The following is a 20,271-nucleotide window of genomic DNA, read 5'->3' on the forward strand; positions in this document are numbered from 1 at the left end:
GACTGGTGATGGGGAGTGGCCACCGAGACCACATAACACCGGTCCTGAAAGACCTACATGGACTCCCAGTACATTTCCAAGCACAATTCAAAGTGTTGGTGCTGACCTCTGAAGCCCTAAATGGCCTCGGCCCAGTATAACTGAAGGAGTGACTCCATCTCCATCGTTCAGCCCAGACACTGAGGTCCAGCACCGAGGGCTTTCTTGCGGTTCCCTCACTATGAGATGTGAGGTTACAGGGAACCAGGCAGAGGGCCTTCGTGGTAGTGGTGCCTGCCCTGTGGAACGCCCTCCCATCAGATGTCAAGGAAATAAAAACTATCTGACTTTGAGAAGACATCTGAAGGCAGCCCTGTTTAGGGAAGTTTTATATGTTTGATGTTTTATCGTGTTTTTAATATTCTGTTGGGAGCCGCCCAGAGTGGCTGGGGAAACCCAGTCAGATGGGCAGGGTATAAGTAATAACTTATTATTATTATTATTATCATCTGCAAACTGCATCTCTCAGATAAGGACCATCAGGGAGAAGAATATGTCAAAGAGAGTTGCTGCAGGAACACAGCCCTGTTTCACACAGCTCTTTATAGGGAAAGCATCTGAGGATGAGCTGTCCTATTGGACGGTACCATGCATGTTCTTGTGAAAGGGCACCATCATCTTGTGATGCTTAGGTGGATATCTTTTCTGGCTGATGAATACTTTTCGGCCTTCTAAATACTGCTAGACCCAAAATTGGCATTTCTGTAGCATTCAGCTACAGTGGGTGATCTCTATCAACACCACCACAGTGCCCAAGAACCAGGAATCCCATATAATCCATTGCATTTGAAGGAGGATGTAGAGGGTCTTCATCTTTTCTGGTACAGTGCTTTGTAGCTTCCAGGACTGGGCAACGGAAATCTTCTAGAAATTAGAAGCTGTAGGCATGTTATCACTGAGACAGTATGCTTGTCTCTGGGCTGTACCACCTCAGACTTCTATGGGGTTTCTTTCCTTCCATACAATAGAGTTCCCTCTGTATAGAAAACTAGATGTCAAAGAGAAGGGTTCAATTCTTCCCTTCCCTTCCTGCCATTGTGTGTATGTGGGGGCAGACCTTTCCATCATCTGAGCTCCCATCTGCAGTTTTAATCCACATGGCTTCCATCTTTTTAAGAACTGCGCACAATCAAGCCAAAAGTAAGAAATTTCCAGCTACACTGATTTCAGTGGGAAAGATTTAATTTCATCTATCTCAACAGGATAGATAAATAAAATGCCTTTAAATGTGTCCTGGCTGTGACCATTCACAGCACGTAAGTACAAACGTTTACATTTTCTTTTGTTCACACATGTTTGGGGGGGTGAGGGATAAGCATTCCTTGTGTCAGCTTGTGAGATGTTGGGGAAAGAACTAAAAAGTTTCATATTTGAAAAAAGCAGAAAAACTGGAAGGCAAAAGGCATTGTGGAAATGGGAAGTTTCTATTTTCTTCTTTGTTTCATTCATTTGACAGGTGCAAATTGTAATGAAACTATCACCTCTCTCTTTAACTAAGATGTCAAGATGCTATCGGCATCCAGAAAGCAAGAAAATTGTGGCACATGTGATATTGCAACGCTGCAGGGGAGAGATCCATCGTAAGAGTGCTTTCCATTCTCCACAGGCATTTTTTCATACAGTATCTTGAAACCACTTCTTAATGCATTAAGCCTCCATTACACGTTGCATATGGTTTCTATTTTCAAATCTCTGATGCTTTTAGGAATTTGTTCCTTGACTTCATTCATTGGTGCCTGGCTGCAATTAGCGTTGACTGACAAGAAGAAGGCCAGCCGTTTCTCTCCCCCTTAGCCCACTTCCCAAATTTTCTGTTTCCTGACTCAGCTCAACAACTTAATCCAAAACATTCATCTTTTAGAAGGGATTGTTGTCTGGCAGGAAGACATCTTCTCTAGCGTTTTTCCTGTTTGGGCACTTTTCTTTTTTTCTTCACAAGATGGAGCCAGAACCAGAGAGAAAAGGAAAACAACGAAGCATATGTGATGTCTCTATGAAAAAACAATTTGTATTGTTCATCATCGTCAGGTGAAACCTGATATTTAAAGAGGGTGTAAATCTATTGTCGATTTGACTGCATAGGATGTTTAAAGATTTGTATTAGCGCATGGTTTTCCGTTAAGTGCTTCTTTTTGCACCATTAACAGTGGCTTTGCATTACTTTCCAGGTGCTGTGCCGTAAATGACACACACAGCAGCAAACTGAATATGGAAAGCAGCTAGGAACAATTAATCCTACTGCGGCAATTCCTACATTTGTGTGCCACAAGAGAACTGCTGGCATGCCACACAAAATAAATAAATTAATGGCTTCTTTCAGCCCCAAGTACCTGCCCACGGCTGCCTCAGCGCATCATTCGCTGTTTTCACTGGCCTGGCTACTTTCCCATTGGTTCTGCCGGTGCAAGGTAATTCAGCCACATCTTTTCATTGGTTGTGACTGGATCGTTTTATCACACCAAGACAGAGACTGGGCAGAAGGCCCTGACTTCAGAAGAAACTGCTCACTGTATCTCTGCCCTGGTCCAGTCGAGAACAGTGGCTCAGGGCTTTTCCACGCTTACTTTTTGGCCCACTCTTTCCAGACAAAGGTCCGCACTTTAACACTCTGCACCCAAGCGTAATTTTTCTTTTTCTTTTGCCCCGAAATTTCCCCCACGAAAACCCACTCTCTCAAGCTGAATCGGAGCAAATGTCAATTCAGGTTTTGCATAGATTGACCTTTGTTCCAACTGAGCTTTTAAAGAGCAGGTTTGCTAAGGGAAGATAAGCCTTCATTTTGCAGACTCTCAATGTAAAACTTTGCAAATGTTCAGGGTGAAGTGTGGCTCCTACAAAGGTGGTTTTAGAAGAATTTGAGTAGTTTGCCTGCACTGGGTGCCAAGACGAGAGGGAGCTGCAGGTGGGCTTCTGACTTAGAACAGAAGGCAAGAGAGAGGGAGGTACCAAATTTTGGCATTGCACAGGGAACTGCTGAAATTTGAATGCCCATAGTCCGCCACTACCTCAAATTTCAATTCAGACTAAAATGTGACTTGGTTGTCAGAAGCCTGGGAAATGCTTGTTTGCCGGCATACAAATAATACATTACGTTGACCATGGGTGGAATTATAAACTGCAAACATACCTGTGTAACTAATGTCCACTTTTCAGAGCGGAAAAGCAGCTTTGGGAGTGTTCAAAATCAGTGTTGGAAACTCCCATTGTTCTAGGGGCATTTTGTGACAGGGAATTCCATTGGCGTGAGAGGTTTCTGAGCTCTGGGCACAGTACTGTGCCTAAGATTTCAGATTAAAACTGCAGAGTGGAAGGAAAGGAGGTCCTTTTCCTGCCTCCCCACTTCCAGCTGTTCTCTGGAGACCATCTTAAGAATATTAGGGGAGTGGGCAAGGGAAGGACTATACCATGTTAAAAATGAACATAATATTTTAGCTGCAGTTCATTCATGTTCAGCTTTGTATTCTTGTTATTAAAAAAGTATGCCTGGACATTCTGTTGTTGTGCCCATAACCTAGGTTTAAGGTGCCATTTAGCTCCTAGTTTCCATATCTCAGTTTCTAACATGGTATACAATGTGCTTTGTAATTATTTTCTGCTTTTGCCTTATAACTGCAAGAACACCAGCAACCTCTTTACATTGCAAGTCTGCAGGTGGGACTCACTTTTAACATCATCCTTGTACAATGCCTACGTTTTCAAGACACTTTGTAGACTCTACACTATGATTACTGCCACAGCCACCCAGTGATATTCATGGGCGGATGGCTACGCAAATGTTATTGGCCCAGAGATGGAAAGAAGATAAAGTTCCTAACAGAGAAGAATGGCAGATGAAGATGATGGACTATCCAGTGGTCCCCAGATGTTGTTGGACTACAACTCCCATCATCCCTGAGCTCTGGCCTTGCTAGCTAGGGGTCATGGGAGTTGCAGTTCAACAACATCTGGGGACCCACAGGTTGAGAAAGGCTGGATTATGCCAAAATGGCTAAAATGACAGAAAGAATCAGAAATCGGGAAGACCAAAATTTTAATAAGGAATGGGGGAAATATAGAACTTATCTTAAAGACCATTGTAATTAGTTAAAATCGTTAGTAGGATTGGAATACTACTTGTAGTTAAGGGTAAATTCTGGATACAATGGAGATGTAAAATATTTAGATCATCATAAAAGATGGGGGAGGAAAGGATTAATAATAGGGCCCACAAAGGAGAGGATGGAAGTCCAGGAGATTCCTTAGAATCTTGTTTTTATGATTTATGTTTGATATATCTCTGTAATTTTTTAATTTGAAAAACCAAATAAATAAATTAAAAAATTAAAAAGAGATTCATGGGCAGGGATGGAGTCTGAGGAACCATTCCCCAGAACCACTGAGGAAGCTATTTCCTGTCACTAAAAAAACCCATTTATCTAAATCAACTCCTTCTCCAACACCATTATCTTACCCTTACTGTTCTGCTCAATTCTGGCTTCCCTCAATATTCTTCTGGACTGTGAGTGGACATCTCACCACATGCAGAGGAGCAATACAGGCAACCAAGCTAACTTAAGAAAAGCCATTCAGGTCAACACAGAGTCACAGTTCCAGAACCACCTAGGCTCTAGCCATAATATCCAGCCCAACACACCATACCCGTCAACTGTCCCGGGCATCCAGTTTTGGGGGACCGTTCTCTCATGCAGGTCACATGACTCACACGGAAGTGCGGCCCTGGAAGATGGCCGTCCTGGCTTTCCAGTGGGACGTGTTGGAGGCTATGCACACTGGTCAGGGGTCCCCCCCCCCATCTATCTCTTAAATGAGGGGTAGAAGACATGCTAATTAATCCAGAAGGCGGCAGCTAGACTGGTGACTGAGAGTGGCCGCCGAGACCATAAAACACCAGTCTTGGAAGACCTACATTGGCTCCCAGTACATTTCCAAGCACAGTTCAACGTGTTGGTGCTGACCTTTGAAGCCCTAAATGGCCTCGGTCCTGTATACCTGAAGGAGCATCTCCACCCCCATTGTTCAGCCTGGACACTGAGGTCCAGCTCCAAGGGCCTTCTGGTGGTTCCCTCACTGTGAGATGTGAGGTTACAGGGAACCAGGCAGAGGGCCTTCTCGGTAGTGGCACCCACCCTGTGGAACACCCTCCCCAAGGAAATAAACAACTATCTTTTAGAAGACATCTGAAGGCAGCCCTTTTTAGGGAAGTTTTTAATGTTTGATTATTTATCGTGTTTTTAATATTCCGTTGGGAGTCGCCCAGAGCAGCTAAGGAAACCCAGCCAGATGGGCGGGGTATTATTATTATTATTATTATTATTATTATTATTATTATTATTTTGACTTCTCATCCAGTCTTTGTGCTGTGGCATACATAGGTATTTACTGCATGGAGTGCCACTGTCTCCATACTCTGGCAGCTACTACTGGTAGTGTGAGGCTCCGCTATGGTGATGGTCTATGCTATTAATGATACGGAAAGGGAAGGACCAGGTGTCAGTTTTCCCCGTGGCACCTGCAATATGCTCCAACCTCAAGGCGAGGCTTATTTTTCCTATTGACTGGTAGCAGTAATGTAGGCCTCTTGTCCTGATGGGGATTAGGGGGAAAGAGGACCACTTTAGTCATTCTGTTACTGGCTGAAGATCAAGGTGGGGAGGTATGAAACAAGGCCGTGCTCAGGTCAGGAGGAACTTCTAAATGCATCAAGCCCTGCGTAAGTTTGTGTAAGAGGGCCAGTGTGGTGTAGTGGTTAAGAGCGGTAGTCTCCTAATCTGGGGAACCGGGTTTGCATCTCCGCTCCTCCACATGCAGCTGCTGGGTGACCTTGGGCCAGTCACACTTCTTTGAAGTCTCTCAGCCCCACTCACCTCACAGAGTGTTTGTTGTGGGGGAGGAAGGGAAAGGAGAATGTTAGCCGCTTTGAGACTCCTTAAAGGGAGTGAAAGGCGGGATATCAAATCCAAACTCTTCTTCTTCTTCTTCTTCTTCTTCTTCTTCTTCTTCTTCTTCTTCTTCTTCTTCTTCTTAAGCTACCTAGCACTATTACTCAGTGACAGGACAAAGGAACTCTGCACATGCCCAGTAGCACTGTATTGTTATTTCATGTTATTGCTATTTAGACAGAGAGTGGGCCCTGGAAATTGTTCCTTGCCAAGAACAGAAAACCGCCTGCACCACTTCCAGATACAGCCTAGGACCCTCGTACCTACGGGACCGCCTCTCCTGGTATGTCCCACGGAGGACCTTACGGTCTTCAAACAAAAACACCATGGAGGTCCCGGGCCACAGAGAGGTTAGGCTGGCCTCGACCAGAGCCAGGGCTTTTTTGGCTGTGGCCCCGATCTGGTGGAATGCTCTGTCACAAGAAACAAGGGCCCTGCGGGACTTGACATCTTTCTGCAGGGCCTGCAAGACAGAGCTGTTCTAAGGCACAGCCTGACCCCCTCCTTTGGTAATTCTTCACAGAACTCTAGCCCAATGCTTGCCATTAATTTGATCTGAACTGATTTTATAATGAATTGATTTTAGATTGCTGTATTATTTTACTTTTGTTAGCCGTTCTGAGACCAGCTTTGGCTGGGGAGGGCGGGATATAAATTATTTTTATTATACTATTATTATTAATTCACTAGTTAGGTAAAGGAGTAGATAAATTAGCTCATAGTCATATTCATGTATTAGCCAGGCTACAAGCATCTCATGGGTCAGTTAAAATTCACTAGCACTAACTAAAGCCTATAATCAGGGCTGATCTCTATGTTAGCTACAGACAGGCTTATCTCTATGTTAGCTACAGACAACTCAGTATTGCAAGACTCCATACACTACTCCATTTATTGATTCAACAGGCAAACTCTGGCACTGGTTAGACTCGCCTCGGGCTCCGAATTGCACACTTGCCACTCTGTGGGTCTCCCTTCCATTTTGCCACCCCCAGCAGCATCCGCACCTGGGAACCTTTGGTCCTCTAGATGCTGATGAACTGAAACTCTCTTCGGCTCCACCAAGCATGGCCAACAGCCAAGGATGATGGGAGTTGTATCTCAGTGACATGTGTAAGGCGAAATGTTCCCCACACCTGTCTGTATCCTTTCCCCCTCTTCCCAACGTCTACACTTGGCTGTAGCACTGCTAGCAAGAGATTCTGTGAACCTTCTCCATTTTGTCTACTCTGAACTTCTCGGGCCCTCAGCTTCTCTCCATGCCACTACTTGCTTCCTTATTTTCAGTAGCCAACACACCCACGCTTGACCTCTGCTCCAACTTCTTCCTAGCTTCTCCTACCAGGGGCTGTTCCCCGTACCACCGAGACAAATTTCATTGCTCCATTTTAGTAGGATCATTTATCCTCCCCTCAGCTGCAACCCCTGAAAAGGGAGAATATACTTCCTCTCGTTTCTGGGGAACAACAGAAAATACCTCCAAGTTTTCATGGGAGAAGGAAGGGCTGGATTTCCTTAATTAAATCCTGTTTTTGAACAAGTCCCAGACCAAGCATGAAGCGCCTAAGAACCTCCCCATTTGCTGTGGTTCCTCTGCTAGTGGTGACCAGGAGTTCCCCTTGGCATATTGGCCTGCCTCCAACAGAAAACAGGACCGGAAGATCCTGTCATGCCTTGCAGAGACGATGGGCAGCCAGGTGATTTCCACCCCCAATTAATTTTTTTAAAAAACAAACGAACCACCACCTCATTTATGTAAGGCAAACCAAGCCCTTCCCCACAACCACCACCACACACAAGATAAAGTCTCCTGCACCACCTCTGGTTTGTGAGTGATTTCTTTTCATTCCCACTCTAAACTGCTGAAAAAAGCTGGGCCGAAAATCCTGGCCCTGCTCTAGTCGATGGCCTCAGATTCCTCTTCTTTCTGTTCCTGCTGGTGCCTTGGGAGCTCATTCATTTCTAGCAACCCAGCCCCATGCTCTCCCGTGCCAAGAAACCCAAAGTCTGCCTTCCCAGTAAATTATGCAGATGTTTCCACTAACATAGGAAGCTGCTATGTAAAGACCATTGGTCCATCTAGTTCAGTTTGGCAAGGTTTCAGACTGGGATCCTTCCCAGCCCTACCTGGGGATACCAAGAGCTTGAAGCTGGGGGCTTCTGCATGCAAAGCAAATGTTCTCTGTCTTTACGTGAACCTGTGAGATGTGTGTCCTATATCCTGGTTGCAAAATAGAACATATTCACAGAAAGTCAAAGGTTCTGTTGGGAATGGGAGGGCAAAGGACTGCTTGGCAGGGGGTTGGACTCGATGACCCTTGTGGTCTCTTCCAACTCTATGATTCTATGATTCTATTCTATGATTCTAAGAAGTGTGGGATGTAACCTAAGCAGTCAAATACAACATTTCCTGTTTGCCTAGAGTGGACATGCAGGGAATGTCGGTCCAACCAGTTGAACTTCCTGTTACACCTGGTCTGGAGCATCCTTCCTTGGTAAGGTGGGCATGACCCTTCCAGACCCCACAAAAGGTCTGGTCACATAGCCACTTTCCTTTTTTGATGCCTTTTCTTCTCTTGGACTACACTGTGGCTCTCAGCCAGCAGCATGTGGGATGAATTCCCATATGGGATGAACTAAAACCCTCTTCTGTAACTCTAAGCTAAAGCCTGCCTTCAGGGCTCCAACTGTGAACTGAATGTGAGTAAACTTATTACTTTTAAAAGAAGACTGTTGTGTTTTTATTCTTTTAGGAGGGAATCAAAGGGGTCTTACCAGGAATAGTAGAACTTAAGAGATTCTAACAAATCTGCAACTAGCTTCCTGCTGTGTAAAGAGGGGAATGTACTCTGCTGTGTGAATAAACTCACTAGCGTGAGTTAGGAAGGATAATATTTAATCAATATATCCTCTCCTGCTACCCACAACATTCCAACAAGAAGTGCAGACATGGCTGTGTGGGTGGCAAAAGGAACGAGGAAATAAGAGATTTGGGAGAACCAGAAGTTCTACCCCTTCCCTACATTTAGTTTCTGATCTTTCAGGTGACATTGTTTGGACACACTTTTCTTGGAAACCATGTGGGCTAGGAATCTTTTCAAAACAAAGAAGTGAAAGCCCTATGCTCTCGCTCGGTGAAATTTTGCACATCAAAATCACATCTGTAGAATTAAGGGTCTACTAGAATAAGGCAATTCCTGCCCACCTAGCAGTTCGAAAGCCCCCCTAAGTGCAAGTAGATAAATAGGTACCGCTTTATAGCGGGAAGGTAAACGGCGTTTCCGTGTGCTGCGCTGGTGCTGGCTCACCAGAGCAGCTTCATCACGCTGGCCACGTGACCTGGAAGTGTCTCCGGACAGCGCTGGCCCCCGGCCTCTTAAGTGAGATGGGCGCACAACCCTAGAGTCGGACACGACTGGCCCGTACAGGCAGGGGTACCTTTACCTTTACCTAGAATAAGGCAATTAGCAGCCCAATACCCAAGCAAGTGGACTTGGAAGCAAATCTCATTGATTTATGTGGGTTTATGTCCAAGTTTACTTGGAAGTGTGCTCTCACAAGTTGAAATTTTGCACATCAAAAGCACACCTGTAGAATTAAGGGTCTACTAGAATAAGGCAATTAGCAGCCCAATACCCAAGCAAGCTGACTTGGAAGCAAATCTCATTGATTTATGTGGGTTTATGTCCAAGATGACTTGGAAGTGTGACCTACTGACATTTACTTGGAAGTAAGCTCATTTGAACTCAGTAGAACTTACTTCAAAGGAGTCATGGGATCGGGCCATGCTACTTCTCCAGATGACACTTACCAATAATTGTTCCTCAGGAGATCTTGTTTAGTACTGGCTCTTAACTGTTAAAAACGACCATAGAACTTCATCAGTCAACTTGCACCCAATCCTACATATTATGTGAAAGCAAGTTCCACTGATTTCAGTGAGATATACTTCTGGTTGCTATGTTAAGGATGCGAGCACCAACCACTTACTCAAAAGTAGCATTGTTAAAGAGGTAAAGAGAATTTATGATGTGAGAGGAGGAATCCATTTTACATTGTGGGTTTCACCAATTGCTTATTAATAAAACAAACCTACTTCTGTTTTCTGTGGAAAAGATGTTTTTAGAAGTGCAACTGATGACACAAATGGCTTGGTCAGCAAATCAAAATGTCAGCTGCGACAAGGGATTGCAAGAAAGACAGATGAATACAGGACGCTTTAGAAAATACAAATTTTATTTGTAGCTTCCGGTTGCAGTTACTAACGCTGCCATTTTTGCAGAGGGCCATGATTTCACAAAACACATGGGCATGGTGCAATTTTGGAACTATGCTTTTAACAAAAACTGAAATATTTATTATCTTCTACTCTCTTTTGATACATGGGGGGATGGGAGCAAGAAAGGCTATGGACAATATTGCAAGCAGAAGATTCCACAAGTTTGGGCAGTATTTGTAAACAGCATGCAGCAAGGGGACTGGCAGATCTGTTTTTTTGCAGAGCAGTGTTGTGTGATGTGCTTCCCTAACGGTTATTTCACTAACAAATTTCCTGAGTTACCCAATCAGCTGTTTTGACAAGTTAACATGTGGGGAGCTGCTGGCTTCCTGTCAGCAGTTTTACTTGACTGGGGAAAGCAGCTTTCACTATTAATATGCAGCCACTAACAGGTGACAAAAAAAAACAAGTGGTAGTGGTGACTTCTTTCCTTCGATTCATGCTCCTCCTCTCCATCTAAAACTTCACTTTCTGTTTTCTTCTCCAAACCAGCTGTGCCGTTCAGCAAAACAAAGGGAAATAATCCTACCCACATTCTATATGTCTGAGCAACTATTGATCAGTTATTGGGTCGATACACTAGGCATTCCAAAAGCACAAATCCTTTTGCTTTGAGGATTTGGGTTGTGTGCATTTTTACTGATGTCTGTTTGTTTAGGTGACTGATTAACCTGCAGGGAGGTGTGTGTGTGTGTATATATGTATGTATATATATGTGTGTGTGTGTGTGTGTGTGTGTGTGTGTGTGTGTGTGTACTACTACAGCTGTTGTTAAAATATACCATGCTACTGTTTGCACTCTAATAAATCTGGGAATCTTGTGCCAGCCTTTAGCAAAGTCCCCTCCCCTCTCCCCCCACTCTGAGACTGTGGTTCTCAGATATATTCTGTCACTTGGTGTGTTTTTTTAATGTCCTGTGGGCAAGGCAATAAACTGTTGATGGACTGACTCTGAGGCCTGTGGACAGACATTACCCAATCAGCATTCCAAGATATCTCAAAATCCAGTGTTTGGCTGGATTATATATATATATATATATATATATAGGCCTAGAAGTAGCAATTCAGATGTGACAGCTCCTGTGTGTTGGCAAATTCTTGATTAGATCTGTGCCTGGGTAAAGCTGCAAATCCAACCAGTTCATCACTGTGGTTTCCTCTAGACTAACTAGCCAAGGTTGAGCCTGGTCATTTGCATCATCAGCCTCCCATGTGAACAAGACAATGTTAACACACATAGGAGCATGGTAAACTTGTCGTCTCAATTCCCACATTGTGCGTAGATGTTTGTACCTCCCAAACTGCTGTGTCTAAGCAAATGGTGCTTCTGCACCATTCCCCCACCTCTTATAAATGGAAGAATTTGAGTATGATGCCAAGGTTTCCACCAGGAACCAAAATCTGAGTGTGGGCTCACTACTAAACTAATTCATCCGTATTATCCTAGCAAAATGCTGCCTGTGGAGGGTTTTGCCACACTTCAATTGCAGATGTGGGGGGGGGGGGGGGAATGGGCATCAGTATCCACCGTACAGTACATCTTGGTAAATCCCATTTCTTGAAATGAATGGAGAGAAGGTTGGAAAGAAGAGAACTAAATGAAGAAAACAGGATTGTATAGGAAAAAATGCCAGAGAGGAGGAGAGTGTCTCCCTCTAGGTGGAGGAATTTGGCAGACAGTGTCAGCCGGGGTGCTTCCTATAGCGACAGATTCTTCACAGTATCATTAAACACGGACTTTAATTGAACTAGGTACACGGAAGTTGCCTAATTGTCCTCTTCTAATGGATCGGCCTCATTAGTGCAGTTCATTTGGTACCCCCAAAATGTTTGCAGAAAAGATGGCCAGCCTAGCAGATAAGAGACAGGGTGTGGAGAAACGCATTGAAATGGTTGCCCCTATTCCTCGGCACAGTTCTTTGAAGGCCATTTTGCAAGATACTAGACAGTGAAGATTTTCCACAGCCTACACCCCAGCATGGCCATTTCTTTACCCTTCCCCCCCCACCCCCATTCATCTAGATTAGAAGCAATTTTTTCACTGCTACATTGGAAAAAGGAGTTGTGATAGTATGGCTGGACTGATGCACAATCTTAACAGCGAACAGAGACCACCACCGCTTAATATTAAGCAGAATTTCATTCACATGGGTTTGTAAAATTGATGCTGAGTCTACAATCTCCCTCTCCCTCTGCCCCTTTAAATCCACTGGAGCATTTAACAAGGTGCTTATGCAAGATGGATCTGCTGGCAAAAAAAAAAAGGATTCCCTCCAATGCTGTCCTACAGGTCTGGGGAGATCCTTATCTCAAGATGCCTGCCTTTGTTCTGCCAATTCTGATAAGTGCCTGACTAACGATGGAGAGACTTGCCTCGTCCGTCTTCCCCACCCTGCTCTGCTACGCATGCGCGAGGCGAAGACAAAGGAATAGGTAATTACAAGAGAGTTTCATTCATTTTCCCCGCAGTATCGCCAAAAGAGGAGCCCAGCTGGGAGGTTTTCTCACCCAACACCGACCCGGTGTCGTAGACGACGTGTGAATGCGCTGGCCTCGGGGAGGGCTACTTGAAAAGGCATCCCCAAAAAAAGAAAGCGTGGTACCCGGGAGCCTCATCTCCGGGAGCCACTAAGATGCGCTCGTTTTCATGTGCCATGATTCGGTGGCTAACGCAGCAGAAGGGTGGAGAAGGGAGAGAAACTGCAGGATCTCTGATTTACAAGAAACCACATTCGCTTGGGGGTGGGGAGAGGATGCCAGGAGGGGGCTTGCTATGCATATTCATGGCGGAGAGGACGAAGCCACGGGGATCCATGCAGTATTCCTAAACTCCATAGAGATGATGTGGATCTTTGCATTAAAGCAAAAAAAAATCCCCAAGCCAAGACACACACTGGTCTTGCAGGCTTTGCATTTAAGCAGGGTGGGAGATTAAAATGTTCGTGGCCACTGCTATCATATAACCCCCCACCCCGCCCCCTCCTCGTCTGTCTTTCTTTTTCACCCCACACGCCTGACCAATAATAAAACCAGAAGCTCTTTTCTTCAGGATCGCCTAAGCAAGAACAATCGCACAGTGTAACAGCCCAGGATGGTTTTAAAATAAAAAATTGGCAGGCGTCCACTTTACATCTCGCCCGCCCTCTGCTAAGAGAAGATTGAAGGGGTGATTTAAAAAGAAAGAAGGAGGAGGGGAGACACGTTTAGCCAAAATACACACGCACAGATCGTTTAGGAGTTTTCTCCAAAGTGTTCCACAGGTAATATAACTGCGAAAAACCATCCTTTCAAGCCCAAGCTGAGGCTCTCATGCCATGTTATCTCGCTTTTACGCTCTTCCCCCCTCCTTCCTCTCCCCCCTCCCCTGCATGATCTTAACATGGATGTATGCCCCCTCCCCAATATGCCTTCTTCGAGATATCCATGCTATGCAGTCTATATTTATTTATATATATATACTGTACATATAGATATATATATATATTAAAAAGATGGGGAAAGAAATCTGTAACATCCTCTCCCAAAAAAAAAGGGGGGGTGGTTGTAAAAAAATTAAAGAGAAAAACAACCCCAAACCCTCCACCCCGATTCCCCACATCCATCCCTTTCTCCATCATGCCACCTCTCCAGCCCGTGGACGTCTCCATGCAAAGATTTCAAGACATAGGCACTGAATTAAATTTCTCCCTTTCATAGAAACCCATCGCCCAGGCATGTGGGCTACCTAGCTCTTGCTTCTCCCTCTTTTAAATATATATATATATATATCCCAACACACATACACACACACATTAAATATTTCGAGAGAACAAGCGGTTTTCATTTTTGGAGGCGGGGGCGTTTGTTTCAACAGCAATAAGAACCGGATCGACCAGCTGGCTGCCGCGTAAAAAACAGAGGGGGGAAACAAGAAAATCCAAATTCTCTCCAGCCTCTCGGATGGCTCTTACCTCGTTCCTTTGCTCCGCTGTCCCCTTTGGCGCGGCTGCGAGGCTGGGGTCACAAAGAGAGAGAGAGAGCGGGGTCCCGGCTCGCCCTGGCGCCCGCTGAGTCTCGCCGGAGATCTCCCTCGCTCGCTGGCTGGGAGTGTAGTGGCTGGAGCTGTGGCTGCTTGGAGTAACGCCGGCGCCGCCGCTACTGCTGCCGCTGCATTTCTCCCCCTCCCTCCCGCTTCTCTCGGTGACAGTCTGTGGGCAGTTCAAAAGGCACACATGCACACGCACGCACGCGCGCACAGACACGCGCACCGGGTTTGGTTCCTCTCCTTCTCCTCACCCCCTCCGCGCGCGCGCGCGCGCACCCACCCACCCCTCCCTCCTTACCTTTTTTTTTTCCTTCTCCCCCCCCCCAATTATTTCACCCAAAGCTCATCAGCTTCAAGAGATGCCTCCTTTCGCCCTTAGGGGGCGGTCCCGAGCCAAGGTTTTAAATATCCGCTTTGCGCGTTTCAAGACGGAGTCTTGTTTTGGAAGGCGCGTAAACATGCCCATCGAGCTTCCAGCCCCCACGTGAAGGGATGGATCCCGCGGTGGGGAGGAACAGCAAGGGCAGATCTCTCTGCTGGTGGATTCTGACTCCTTTCCTAAGAGATCTTGCAAGCCTTCAGAGGTGCTTTGTACTTCGCTTCCCCTGCCTCTGTATATATTACTAATATTATTGTGGTTTTTACGCACGGGGCGGAGCGCAAGCGGTCGTCGTCGTTGGCATTCTGGCACCGCGCGGCTGGATGGGGAATGGGAGAGACGCGCGCCAGCAAAACGGGCTTCTTCTGCGCGCTCTGGGCTTCCTCGAAGGAACGGCAGCTTGTGACCAAAGGATGGCAAACGCGGATGGCGAAGGGATGAGGAGAGGACCACCCCGGGGAGGCTTCCGCGCAGGGGTGCGCGGCGTGCTGCGTGGGGTTGCAGGAGGGCCGGAATGCTTGCCTTTAAAAGTGCCACTTGCTTGGGACATCGAGGAAAACCTTCCTCTGGTGATGGGACGGTTGTGAGACAACGGAGAGAGGGCTGCGTTTTAATCTCGAAAGCATGGAGGCAACTCTACTCGAAATAGTGTGGGAAAAGGATGCTTAGGAGTATGGACGTGTTGTAAGGGCAGGCAGGATACTTCGCCATGCACGAAAGATGTGTATGAACTGTCTGAGATATAAGCAACCGCTTATTAAACTAGCTACAAATTGTCTCCTAATATTCTGCAAGCTGGCGACCGCCCCCTCCTTCAGTGAGCAACGTGAAGGCAACGATTTTGTGTTTTTTTCTATCACAGAGCAAGCAGTGCGTGCAGTTAGCATGCTGCTAAACAGAGATTTTTATTTATTGGCGTGGGGTTTGTATTTGTAGTTCTGTAGCGCCCTCTGCTATTTAAATGACTGTATAGCAGGACATATTTTTAATGATTTCTTTTTTTAGTTAAAATAATGGGGCATTAAACTTTGCATATTTTATTGAAGAATATTCAGAAATGAAAGTGAAGATGTCCACAAAGTATATGCCAATCTGAAAAACTGCTTAGAATAAGCAGATCTATTGCCACATGACATTGGCTAAACAATTTCAAACAATTGCAACCTAAAGATACAAGCCAAAATCTTGTTTTTCAAAATATTTTTATAAAATATACATATATGGTAATGTATTGTTGTTTTTGGTTCATTATGAAAAGTACAGCACAAAATTGTGCCTGCAAATTGAAGAGCAGGAATTCTATACAAAGCAATTGAATTAACCTGAAGTTGATAAAAGTAATTTGTACTAAGAATTTTGTCTAAGGCACCTGTTTCATTGCTGATATATATTACACCAAAGCATGGTTTCATGCATGGCACCAAAAACACTTGCATTTCCTTCATCTGTAATGTGAATGTAAAATTGCCTAGAATGTATACTGAATTTCAAATGGCATTTTCCCCTCTCTCCTGCACTGATTTTCATACATATCCACAGCAACAATATGAGAGGCTCAAAAGTGCTTTGTTTGCTCAGCATGTTTGCTCAGAAGCAAGTTCCATTTAGTACAATGAGATGTACTCCCTAGTCAGTGTGCTTAGCAGCCTATTCATGTTTTACTAGAAGAAAGTCCTATTGTGTTCAATGGGACTTACTCCCAGGTAAGGTTTGCAGCATCAGTGATGTGCGCAACACACCCTAGCGTAATTTCTTCTGAAATCAGTGGAAATTACTCCAGTGGCTTCTGCCAGTGGGCTAGGATGAAAGTTTGCAACTTTCATGGATCGAGTATGTATTATACTGGATCCAACTTTCATGGATCCAGTATAAAAAAGATAAGGCACTGAGGAAGGAGACAAAACACTGCATAGCACAGCTACATCAGAATGGTAAATGGGTCCTTTCAAATTCAAAGACTTAATATTCACATATTCTGTTCTATACTATAAAGCTTGTCAGGAATGCTCATCCAGTATTTACTTAAGCTTTGGTAAACGGAATTAGTATAGAAAGCTTAACAGGTGATCAAAAACAGACTATTGGACCTCCTTCCTAAGACTTCTGGTAAAGGGGGAAAAATGATATGTAGAATTCATTGTTTCAGTATACAGAGCAGCATGGCGGCAGAAGCAACAAGCCTGTTAAAATTATTTACATGTAGAACACTACCAACCATATAAGAACATACAGAAGTAGCTTGTATGATCGAGAAGAAAAAATGCACTGGAGAATGCAGCCCTGTTTTCTTGGAGAGAGTGATAGAAAAAACTATTAATTTCTCATTTGTAGTAAGCATGCTAGACAAATTCCGGCTGCCGAGAGCTATGCCAATAAAACAATGTTCACCTAGTGTGGTATCTAATTTCTTCTGAAATTATGAGTCGGCGTTCTGAAGAAATGCACACAAGCAAAGTTGCTCCATTGATATATCCCCATTCAAATATCCAATGAATCCGACTCTTTATTTTAGAGTTTGCCATGCCACATCATTCCCCAAAACGCACACGTACTAAGTAACTGGCTCCGTTTTCCTGATGGAGACAGCAAGCCCAGCAGACAGCGTGATTGGAATATAGATCTACTCATTGCTATGGAAACAAGAGACAAAGCCTGCATGAGGATTAAGAAATGCAAATCCACTAGAATGTGGTTTGTGCCTTTCTATTAAGCTGTCCCTGCACAGGCTATAAAAGACCTGTAATATATTTATGTACGACTAAGTGACTGGTATGAATTGATAAAATCGTTAACTCCAGTATTCAAATTATTGTAAATCAGTGCTAAATGTCATTTATTTGTTTCTCCTTGACACCAATGTATGTTAACTACCTTGTAAAAATCAATTCAGAAGTGTCCTAAGCATGAATAGCTAACACATTTATGCATTAGCCTTCTAAGTATATTTGTGAAAAGATTTTTCTGCAGCCATAGCTACTACATTTCCACTGAGAAAGCAGTATTTCCCCCCTTGGAAAGCTGGCAGCATTTTGACGTGTTTCCTGGACTCTAGACTATGCTACCCCATTTATCCAGAGTGCTTTGAGGAGTGTGGTCTATGGCTGCAATCCTATACCACTTACCTTTCCTGAGCAAGGTTCTGGAACGAGTGGTTGCAGACCAGATCCAGGTGCTTTGGGAAGAAACTGGTTTTCTGGATCCATTTCAATCGGTATAGGCCCGGTTTTGGCACAGAAATTGCTTTGGTCGTCCTGTATGACGACCTCTGTCGAGAGAGAGACAAGGGAAACCTATCCCTGTCAATTCTTCTCGACCTCTCAGTGGCTTTTGATACCATCAACCATGTTATCCATCTGGAGCGACTCTCAGAACTAAGTGTGGGCGGCACTACTTTGCAGTGGTTCCAGTCCTACTTGGATGGTTGCTCCCAGAGGGTGTTACTTGGGGATTGCTTTTCATCCCCTTGGAATCTTCAACGAGGGGTTCCGCAGGACTCAATCCTTTCCCCTATGTTGTTTAAAAGATGTTGTTGGACTCCAACCCCCATCAGGACCAGATAGCATAGGCGATGGTCAGGGATTATAGGAGTTAAGAGTCTAACAGCAACTGGAAGACCACAGATTCCCTGTTTTATAGCTGAAGGTCTAATCTAGATTTGCATTTGAGTCAAAATTAGGCCTGCTAATAAGAGCATACTGTTCCATGTCAGGAGATGGTACCGGCCCATAGCTAACCTCATAAGCAGAACTCCAGACAAAGCATAGGATAATCCACCTAAGGTTATCAGGACAGTGGTGTCTCGGGCTGCCATAGGAATAACACAGGTCAGCCTGAGCTGTTTCATTTGAATAGGGTAATGCGGGGAACAGCAGCTTATGAACACTTCTCCATGTGTTTTGTGCTCTTGGTAGCACTTGTGTCAACAGGGTCTGGCTCAAGTAAGAAACCTTTTTCTTGCAGATGCCTTGAAAGCACAACTTAGGTGCTCCTTTATTACTTCAGAGAATTCTACAAGGCAGAAATGCAGAGTCCTGTTTTTTTATCTCTGTTAAGGCTGAATTGTTTCTTGTGTGGTATTTGTGGAAACATCATTGTAAGAGGCCTGAGTTACTTTTCCCTAGAATGTCAGTCATTGCACACATCCTCTAAAATGTGTCCAGCCCATTCACTGCACGAGATATATGTTGTCTCCCTTTGAATCTCCATCTTTTGAGTTCTGCCCTTAAAGGAACTAAAAGCTTGAATACTGCAAAGCATATCCATAAGGCAAGTGAGCTGGTGCAATAAGGTATTATATGGCCTAATTAGCCGAGCCAATATTACTATCTGGTTACGGCAAAAGCTCAGGGGTAGAACAAATATTCCGACCTGCAGCCCATGTTTCATATTTGACTCATCCTCTTCTTTCTTCTATATCCAATCCAGTCATTTCTTCCTGTCCAACTGACTTTAATAATAGCTTTCCCCTTTGAAGTTGTCACTTACATATGCTACTGCTTTCTATGCTGCTGTGGCTGTCTGTCCCAAAGAAAATAAACAAAAGAATGTGATTGTGAGTGTGTGTGTGTGTGTGTGTGTGTCTCCGTGTGTGTCCTGACTAATCAAACAGCAGCATAAAACAAAATAGGGGAAAAAATAAATTAAAAGTTGCGGACTCAAATAAACTTTGTGATCCATCAATATATGCGCAAAATCTAATAGCTGTGTTCCCCTCACAGAGCTGCAAGCTCCAGAGTTCCCTAGGAAGAGGAACTAACCTCTCAGCAACCCTTAATAAACTCCAGTTCCCAATATTTTAGAGGGGGAATTCATGACTGTGTAAATAGGTATGACATTGCTTTATATGTATGGTGCAGATGGGGCCTAAAACCAGCAGAAGATTAATATCTGGGGCAGCGAGAGGAAGACAGAGGGCAAGGAAGACCTTACACAGGAATGGACGGATTATGAAGTTAACAGGATCAAAGAATCAAAGAGCTAGAATGGAATAGAGGGTCATCTAGTTCAACATCCTGCAATGCAGGGGCTCAAAGCCATGACCCTGACCTGAAAATGAAAGCCAAGGTAGGAACTGGGGAAAGCCAGAAGCGAAGTTGAATGAAATGCCACAGCAAAGAGTTGGGCTCAACCCAAGAGACAAAGAAACCTGGGAGCAAAGCAAAGAGGACTTCCAGACCAGTCTTGGGTGGGATTCAGCCACATCCCAGCAAATCCCGGTTGTGCATGGGCATATATAGGATAAGGAAATCTCACAAGTAAACTAGGGACAAGCTGTTAAGGGCTTTATATACTAACATGTATATTTGACCTTGGCCCTGAACTTGATACTGCTAAATTGAGGCACATGCTAAGGAGCCTGACCATACCTGCATGACCCTGCTGTTCACTGTGATATTATCTGACATGACCACACTGGGAAGAGATATTTACCTAATATTGCCTTTAAAAAAAAAAAAAGCCTGCTGCCACTTTCTCTGTGACCCCAGAGCCCCAAGGGATCAGAACTTTCATTGCACCCCTTTCCTGATCAGCATAAGAGGATGTCTAGAGCCCAGGAAACAGGATTTGTACAGCGTTCATGTAGACTGATTAATAGATACTGAATTCTTGC

General features: G+C 44.5%; 1 protein-coding gene and 1 long non-coding RNA gene across 4 annotated transcripts in view; one reads left to right on the forward strand and one right to left on the reverse strand.

The window, feature by feature from the left end:
• BASP1 (brain abundant membrane attached signal protein 1) overlaps positions 1 to 14,577 on the reverse strand; it is an 82,745-nt gene extending 68,168 nt beyond the window's left edge. The window contains exon 1 of the mRNA XM_083449671.1: positions 14,208 to 14,577. The gene's annotated coding sequence lies outside the window, so the exon portion shown is untranslated. The remainder of the gene's footprint in view (positions 1 to 14,207) is intronic.
• LOC310681672 overlaps positions 1 to 20,271 on the forward strand; it is a 214,389-nt gene that overhangs the window by 173,280 nt on the left and 20,838 nt on the right. The gene's annotated exons all lie outside the window — the stretch shown is intronic.

The sequence above is a fragment of the Podarcis tiliguerta genome (assembly GCF_965153285.1).
Source record: "Podarcis tiliguerta genome assembly, chromosome: 7".
NCBI lineage: Eukaryota > Metazoa > Chordata > Lepidosauria > Squamata > Lacertidae > Podarcis > Podarcis tiliguerta.